Here is an 8,671-nt window from a genome sequence, read left to right on the forward strand (position 1 = left end):
AATAAATATATTTATATCTAAATAATTTTATGTATTATAAAATGATATATATATCCACATAGGTTATTTATACACACACACGTACACATGCACGTGTATACAGAGGCACACATAAAGTTAAAAAATGTAATCAGAATTGGGAAGAAACGTCTTGCACACTTTGAAAAAGAGCAACATATGAGATTAAAGGAGTAATCTTTGATCATCATATATATCTCATTCAGTTTTAATAGAAAAAATCTTTTAATGCCTTGGCCACTTCAGGGGCTTTATGAAATAAAAGTTGAACCAACTGACTGATATTGAAGGGGAAGAAATATCATGTATCATGTAACAAGGCCAAGTGCCGGGTCCTGCACTTCGGTCACAGCAACCCCATGCAGCGCTACAGGCTTGGGGAAGAGTGGCTGGAAAGCTGCCCGGCAGAGAAAGACCTGGGCGTGCTGGTTGACAGCCGGCTGAATATGAGCCAGCAGTGTGCCCAGGTGGCCAAGAAGGCCAACGGCATCCTGGCCTGTATCAGAAATAGTGTGGCCAGCAGGAGCAGGGAGGTGAGTGTTCCCCTGTACTCGGCACTGGTGAGGCCGCACCTCGAGTACTGTGTTCAGTTTTGGGCCCCTCACTACAGGAAAGACATTGAGGTGCTGGAGCGTGTCCAGAGAAGGGCAACCGAGTTGGTGAGGGGCCTTGAGCACAAGTCTTATGAGGAGCGGCTGAGGGATCTGGGGTTGTTCAGTCTAGAAAAGAGGAGGCTGAGGGGAGACCTTATCGCTCTCTACAACTACCTGAAAGGGGGTTGTAGTGAGGTGGGTGTTGGTCTCTTCTGTCAGGTGTCTGGAGATAGGACAAGAGGAAATGGCCTCAAGTTGAGGCAAGGGAGATTTAGGTTAGATATTAGCAAAAATTTTTTTACTGAGAGGGTTGTCAAACATTGGAATGGGCTGCCCAGGGAAGTGGTTGATTCACCATCCCTGGAGGTATTCAAAAAGCGAGTGGACAGGGTACTCCAGGGCATGGTTTAGGGGGCATGGTTAATGGTTGGACTCGATGATCTTGAAGGTCTTTTCCAACCGAAATGATTCTATGATTCTATGATTCTATGATTCTATGTTTTTGCTCATGCCCTGTCTTCCAAAGTTCTGGTGTGATACTGGTGTAATTATAATACACCTTGTTGACCTTAATGAATGGTGTCTCTGTGTGGCATAGAGCAGGCAGTTACTAAGTTTTTGGTGGTTGTGGGATGTGACAAAGAAGAATACTGAATGAACAGCAATTGCTAAGGAGTCTTAGTCCCTTTGAATCAATTAAATGGATTTCATAGTTGAAGACTTAGAAAAAACAGCTGGAGTTAAATCCACGTCTCCTTCCCTTTTCTTTATTTTCTTCCCCTCTTCTTCACTCTGCATGTTTTTCTCTCTGACTTTAATTGCCGTATGTTTTTGTTTGGTTTAGTGTGTGTCATATTAATCAGTGCAGGGGGACTACTGTGTTTAATGTATGGGCATCCAATCACTGAGAGAATATTTTCATCTGTTCTCATGTTTAATACATTTTTCTTCTGTTGACACAATTTGTTTGGTTTGATTAAAAAACAAAGATAAAAACAGAGGAAGGCTGAAAATGTTTAATAAATAATAAATGGGTATGTTGACAACCTTTTGACACTGAAAGAAAGAAATATATAAAGAATTTTTAATGAAAATACAACCCCAGCAGGACGTGAACACAATATTTTTGAAATATATGACAGACACTTTATCCATTAGGTTAAAAAAATTGCTTTGCTTAACACCCAAGGGATGCTAAAGGTATTTTTTGGCCAGCAGGTCCACAAAGTACTCTGTAAATGGAATAGAAATTGGATCTTAATCCCACAAAGTTTGCAAATAATTTTCCTGGCATAGCACAGTAGTATCTTTTAGCTGGAAATACTAAGAAAGCAGAGGACTTGCTGGTGAGTTCTAAATGGGTCTAAGAATTACAGGAACCTGAAGTAAGTGCCATAATTTTTAAAACCCCATGTGTGTAAGTCTTACTCTGTTTCAAATGTAAATACTTCCTTTCTGTATCTTAAGGGCTTAACCTGTTGTCCTTATGGAGACAAAAATTCCTATTTGTGGACATAGCGACCATTAGATAACATGGGTGCAGTATGTTCCCCAAGATTACATGAAGTAGGCAGCAGCAATCCAAAGATAAGTCATTGTATCCTCATATCTTTGGCTAGAAATTGATTTGAAGGATATGTTTTGAATTCTGAATTTAACCATCACTCCTCTGTAGGCAAGAACCTGTCCTAATTAAATTTATTTATAACCACTTTTAATCCATTTATTCCAGTGCATTTGTTGCATTTTGTCCACATTAATTATTCTTTTCTCTGGTATTTACCCTTCTGATGTAGAGACCCATCTTATTCACTCTTCATTTTCATTTTGCTAAGCTAAACAGGCCAAATCCTTATCATGCTCCCCAGTAATACTGGTTTCTCTAGCCTCCTAATTATCTCAGCATCATTCCAGTTTGAATTCATATTTTTTGAAAAGAAAAATGTCCACCTAGATAAGTTCTCAGTGACACCTTGTAAAATAGCAGTAATTTTCCATATTCCCCCAGGAATGCTGACTCCATCTGATATAACCTAGGATCATATCTGTGCTTTCCATGGAGGCATTGCAGCAGGAGGCAAATCCTCAGTCTAAAACTGACCAACAGTTTAAGACACCCTTGTTCTTTTCCTTCCTTGTTAGTATTTCCCTACCAATGAGCTCCCAGATTGTAGCAGAAATACTTGTTATATTGTAACCTTGGGTCCTTGCACCTTGTTCTATACAAATTCTATTTGTTTCGTAGTACATGATTTCTTCCTGTGTAAGTTTCCAGTCATCCAACAACACCATGTTTTCAGTTATTGTACCATCAGAAAATGTCACTGTGTTATGGTCATTAATGGTGACTGTTTATTGAAGAACTCCACTACACTGACAACTGTTCTTTTCAGACCAACTCATTATTTTATTTTCAGTCAGTTTCTTACCTATCTTCAGTTCTTCTAGTTAATTCCCTGTCTTCATTTTAATTCAATTTCTCATAGAGTGAACACACAAAAATTTGTTGGAGTCAACTTTGGTCATATGTTCTTAGTTTTAAAAGTCAGTTATCTTATTGAAGAAGCGATCTGGCATGATTTATTTTCAGTAAATCCATGCAGGATTTTTATATAACTTTTCATTTAGCTTCAAGTCTTAATTTTTTAAGGTTACCAGGCCATTAATATTATTGAGCTGTTGCACAATCATTTTTCTTCTCTGTAGCTAGAAACTTTATATTTGCTATTGTGCAGCTGTATGGAACAGCCCTATTTTGATTTATTAAACAACCTCTTTGATGTTTGCCTTGGATTTCACAATATCCTTTTAATTATACACATTGTGCAATTGTCATTGTCCCACCCTACTGGGAATCCAGGAATGCCTTTTTTTTTTCTGTAGTTGAAAGTCAAAATGAATGTTAGATTCCTCCTTTCAGATCTTATCCTCTGGCTACAGATTGTTCCATCTGCTGCAGTCCTATATTCCTATTCCTTTTTCAGTCCATCCACTGGTTATCTCCACCATAGCTCCACCATTTCAAATGGGGAGGTTTTTGTGGGTTCTTCCTATGCCATTTTTTTTATTTTGGAGAAAGAATATAGTAAATATGGATGGGATCTCTCTGATTTGGACCCATAAAACACCTTGATTTCTGAATGGTTGGCATTACTGCTTATCTAGAGGATTATCTGGTCTTCATCCCAGTGTGGTCCACGGAGATCATACAGCTTGAATACTCTGCCAGTGCAACTTGCTCTCAGGATTTCATTCAAAATCAAGGTTATGCTAGCCTGCCTGAGGCTTCACTACAAAACTAATTTCTTTTTCACATTAAATTTATGACTGATGTTTTATTGTTGTAGGTGTTAGAGTTCTTTTCTCCTAAGGAGTTAAATGGGACCAGATAAGAAAGGATTCTGAAGCTCTCTTCACTAGCTAGCTACTAGTTTTTTGAGTGCTACTGTCCAAACATTTAGGTGTCCAGATTTAGTTAATGGATGTGGAAATGCTAGAGAAACCATGATAATGACTGAAAGCTTTCTGGATTCTGCTTGAACAGACTTTCAACTAAATGTTGTTTTGAAAATATTTCCTCCTCATTTGTCGGTTAGTAACTTTCAGTCTCTTTCATGCCATCTGCTGTCTTCTGAGATCTTTAGTTCCCAGGCCATTTCAGGTTGCTCTTCTCAATATATTGTCTTTTCAGCTTCCTTCCCTACTTCAAGACGAAATACTGCTCCAGCAGCCCTAATTCATTGTGTTATAGTAACTGCTACGTGCTCTTTCACATGCTCTCAAGGTTCTATGCATAACATTACTCACTTTTTTGTCTCACTGGACTGCTAGACAAACAGAAATTCATCCTCTCTAGAAACATGCAGAGTTTGTTCCATTATATATAATCTGTTCTTGTAAATGGGTGTTACAACAGACACTGTGCATTGAAAGCCTGAAAATCAGATAACATGGCTCTTGTGGATATACTTCAGCTATGCGTATCCACAACCATCTACTGCATATCTTTTTGCTATCTTTGTACAGTACTGGGAAGAGGACTGTAATTAAACCTTGCTTTTAAGGCCAATGAGGCCTTCTCTTATTCAGATATGTGGAGCCCTGTGGGCACGGTAATATTATAGACCCTTAACATAACAGAATTAGGCCCACAGCATTCAACTCTCCTGTGTGGCATGCTTCTGTCTGAGGAGTTAATTTAATAATAGTAGGACGCTAACAGACAATTAGTGTAGTGGAACAACTGGCAACAGTGTGGAAACTGATGCAGTGGCCTTCTTTCCTCCCACAGTTAAAAAATCTACTTTCTGTTTTATTTTTCCTCCTGCAATATAGCTCCACCTGACAGCCTGTCTTCGATGTGTTCATAGAGCAAAGGTATTTGCTCTTCTGACTGGAGACATGATTTGCTCATGTACTGTTTCAAAACTCACTGAGCCCAGTTGTACCATGGTAGTCATCTTTGTGCACTAAATCTGGGCTGTCCTCCGCTACATTTGACTTCCAAGTCCTTAGCTAGTTTCTGTGTTTGACTGCATATTTGAAGGTCCCCATTGTGCTGGGAAAATAAAGAAATCTATCTGCCATGGCAAGAAAAGGTGTTGTTAAGCAGGATTATGTGGTGGCCATCTAAGGTCTGTAGCCTTTAGAAATCAAGAGCAAAAACATTCAAGATCTCAGCCTTAATGGTCTTAGAAATCTCACCTCAACTTCATAGTATCTTCATATACCTTGTAACTCTTTGGTAGCAAGACTTTTAAAAGCTTCTAGTTAAACAGGAATCAAACTTTTAATTTAATTCATGGATAAATAAAAGATATGTTATATCAAATAATAAACTTCATGCCTTTAACAAGGCTTTCAATTTCCATATGAGAGATAGGGAGTGATAGATGAGATGATTGAATCTTGGACAAGGTTCCAAAACTAAATGATGAATATACTTCTAATGAGAATAAGTGATTATACAGACATCAACAAATGGTGAACAGGGAGAATGGAATGGGGGAAATACTAAGGAAAGAGTTAAAAAAGAGAAAAACTCATGAAGAGAAGGTAGCTAATTATAAGTAGGTTGCCAAAGGATGTCTGAAAAGAGAATGAGAGTTTAATTATGGTTGCATAAAGCTAGGCTGTTCCTAAGAGTTACATTAGAGAAAGTAGAGGTCATAAAGGGAATGTGTCAGCCCAGAATTAAGGATGTGATCAGGTCCCAGAGATATATGTAGATTTGAATCTTGTTGGTCAGATAACAGTGCAAAATGCTTTCTTTATATCAGGAAAATTTGGCATTATCCAGGAAAATTTTCCATTATCTTGTAGTAAGTAGTCTGCAGGAAGTATGGACTGTAAGTAAGAAGAAAGTTGTAGAGAAGCTGTAGGCCTAATGAAATCACAGCAAATTATAGCATAAAATTGTTATAGCATTTTATATCCTTCAATTGTCATTCATGAAGTTTATGCTAGAAAACAAGTAATAGGTTTTTTAAAAGACAAAGTATGATTATATTGGGATTGGATAAGAAAATTTAAATTGAAATGAAAAAGAATATTCACAAATATGGTCAGTTATGGCAGAAACAGAAGTTGTTATGAAACCTGGTGAGTGGTAATTTACAGTGCACTGTGATCTTATCATGGATGTATCATAACAACACAGCTTTTGTAGGAAATCAAGCTTTTTCAGTCTATGAGACTTAGAAATGGACACTAGTGAGCACCCTTAGAATATTAAGCAAGGTGATACCTGTATAAGCACATGAATAACACACACACAGTAACACTTTTTTCAGATTCTGCCTTATTTAAAATAATCCTTTTTGGTCTGTATGACAAATAGGTTGATTCTTGTACAGATATACTGTTGTCTTTGCTTATGCTGTTTTGGGTGTGGTGCATGCTGGCACTCGTGAAAAGCTTCAGGGGGAAAGCTAAGTTGAATACATGAATTTTGTGCTAGGTTCAGAAGATCGCTAGGTTCTGTTCACTCATTAAATAGCTTAAAAGAAATGGCATTGGATTGAAGTATGCTCTTGCAAGACCAAAACTATTGTTTTTTATCTTATCTTTTAAAATGAAATCCTCTTATAGCTCAAGTGGATGGAGATAGACTCATCTTGTGCTAATCTGTTGCTAAAAAGTATAGGTAAGTGGAGGTAATTCTAATGTTGGTCCTGTGGGATGCCTACCTCTCTTCAGTTTTCAGTTTCGAGCCTGCTCCCATTAGTATTCAATAAGCAAATCCACAGGAAGGGACATGTGAGTTGTGATACCCAGTGCTCCCAAGCTGCAAAGTCAGATGCTGGAATGGAATTCAAGAGCCTCTTAAGGTCCTTAAGTTGCTTCCATAGGATATGAAGGCTGTCACATCCCTTGGGTTTATAATGCAGCATGTGTGGGAGTTGTTGAAGACAGCTGGTAGAAAACACTAGAGAAAGAACTACAGCTGAGATTTTCTCCCATGTTCAGTCTCTCTGTGAAACAGCTGTTCAGAAACAGAAATTGTTTCCAGTGCTCACACACCTGAGCTGTGCAGGTGGGTGCAGAAAACTGGATCACTATTTTCTTTAAAACAGACACTGGATGTGCTTCCATATTGACCTCTTCCATAAAATGTTCTCGATTTGTTCAGAACATTTCAAAGTATCTCTGTAAGACATAGCCATATTCATATTGTATCCCAGTTTTCTGCTATTGGGATAACTTTTATTTTAGATGAGAAGAGCAAAGCAAATAAATCTTCAGAGAGAGATATGCCATGTACAAGCATTTCCAGCTGTCCACAGTGTAACTGAACAAAGTATAAAAATAGTCACCAAAGAATCTAGGATCAAGAATATAGTCATAATTGCATATACAACAGGTGTAAATTAAATAAGTAGGTGAATTAAGCCTGAAATAAACAATGCTTCAGACAAAGGTAGGGAGCACAATTAATATAACAGATGATAGACATGGGGAAGAGTTGTTCACAGCACAAGCAAAGAAGAAAGCCTTCTGCAGTAAAAATGTGTTTTATAGCTCTCTCCTAAGGTATGCAAAAAGGTTTGGGTGTTGCCACCTCTCCAGGTTCAAAGGAAGGCTTTGAAGTGCTGCTTGTTAAGTTGAAAGGAAATTGAAAAGCTATCTATCAAGGAATGCTGAGCTTCATTAAATATTGTATATGGCAGTAGAAAATGAAAGGAGGAATCAGCATGTTAACAGTTGGTTAAATGAGCTGGTAGTCTGCACTAGCAAATGGTGACTGGTCATTGAAAATGATTAATCAAAGCAGTAACACAAGAAAGCAATCAGAAATCAAAGAAAGGTTATGAGAAGAAAGGCAAGTTTTTCAGTGGTGCAGTGTTGTAAAGGACATTGGAATAAAAGACCCAATGGCAAAGCAGGCAGAAGTGGGTGCACATAGATCTCCAAAGACTGTATTCAGTAGAGATTTTTTTTTCACGTAGGCACAGCTCAGAAGAATGATTGGGAGGTAAATGCCTTTCATAGTGAAGACTGTTCTCATAACTGTACTCACAGAGTGCAATAACCAGGGCTTTTGTGACCTCCTTCAATTTGTTTCCATACTTCCTTCATAATTTCCATTTCTTTGGTGGCTCCATTTCTTCTTCTTCATGTATTCACAGTTGTTCTTTACTTCCATTTTCCTTCCATTATAGTGCAAATATTCTAATAAAATAGAGGTGTTGAAGTGTAAAAGCTGTATGTCATACCTCTCCCAAGGAACTCTGTATATCCCAACTGGGCTTAACATGACCATTGAATATTTTTTGCAACATATATTATCATCCCACTTCCCTTTTATCCAGTTTATAGCCATTTTGCTTCCAGTAAAAAGGGCCAAAATTTGAGAAGGTGTGCAGTGTAAAATTTCTGTCACTGAGTACTGCTATTTTAGCAGTTGTTTCTGCACAGCTAAATTGTAAGATTCAAACCACAGCTTCACTGGACTTGGCATATTTAGGAATAAGGTAACACCTTCTGAATTCAGACTTCTTTCTTGTGTATTGAAAGCAGAAACTCATTTAGAGGCACACACTGATAATCTTGAGATAATA

This window comes from Harpia harpyja, chromosome 1 (genome assembly GCF_026419915.1).
Source record: "Harpia harpyja isolate bHarHar1 chromosome 1, bHarHar1 primary haplotype, whole genome shotgun sequence".
In the NCBI taxonomy this organism is placed as follows: domain Eukaryota; kingdom Metazoa; phylum Chordata; class Aves; order Accipitriformes; family Accipitridae; genus Harpia; species Harpia harpyja.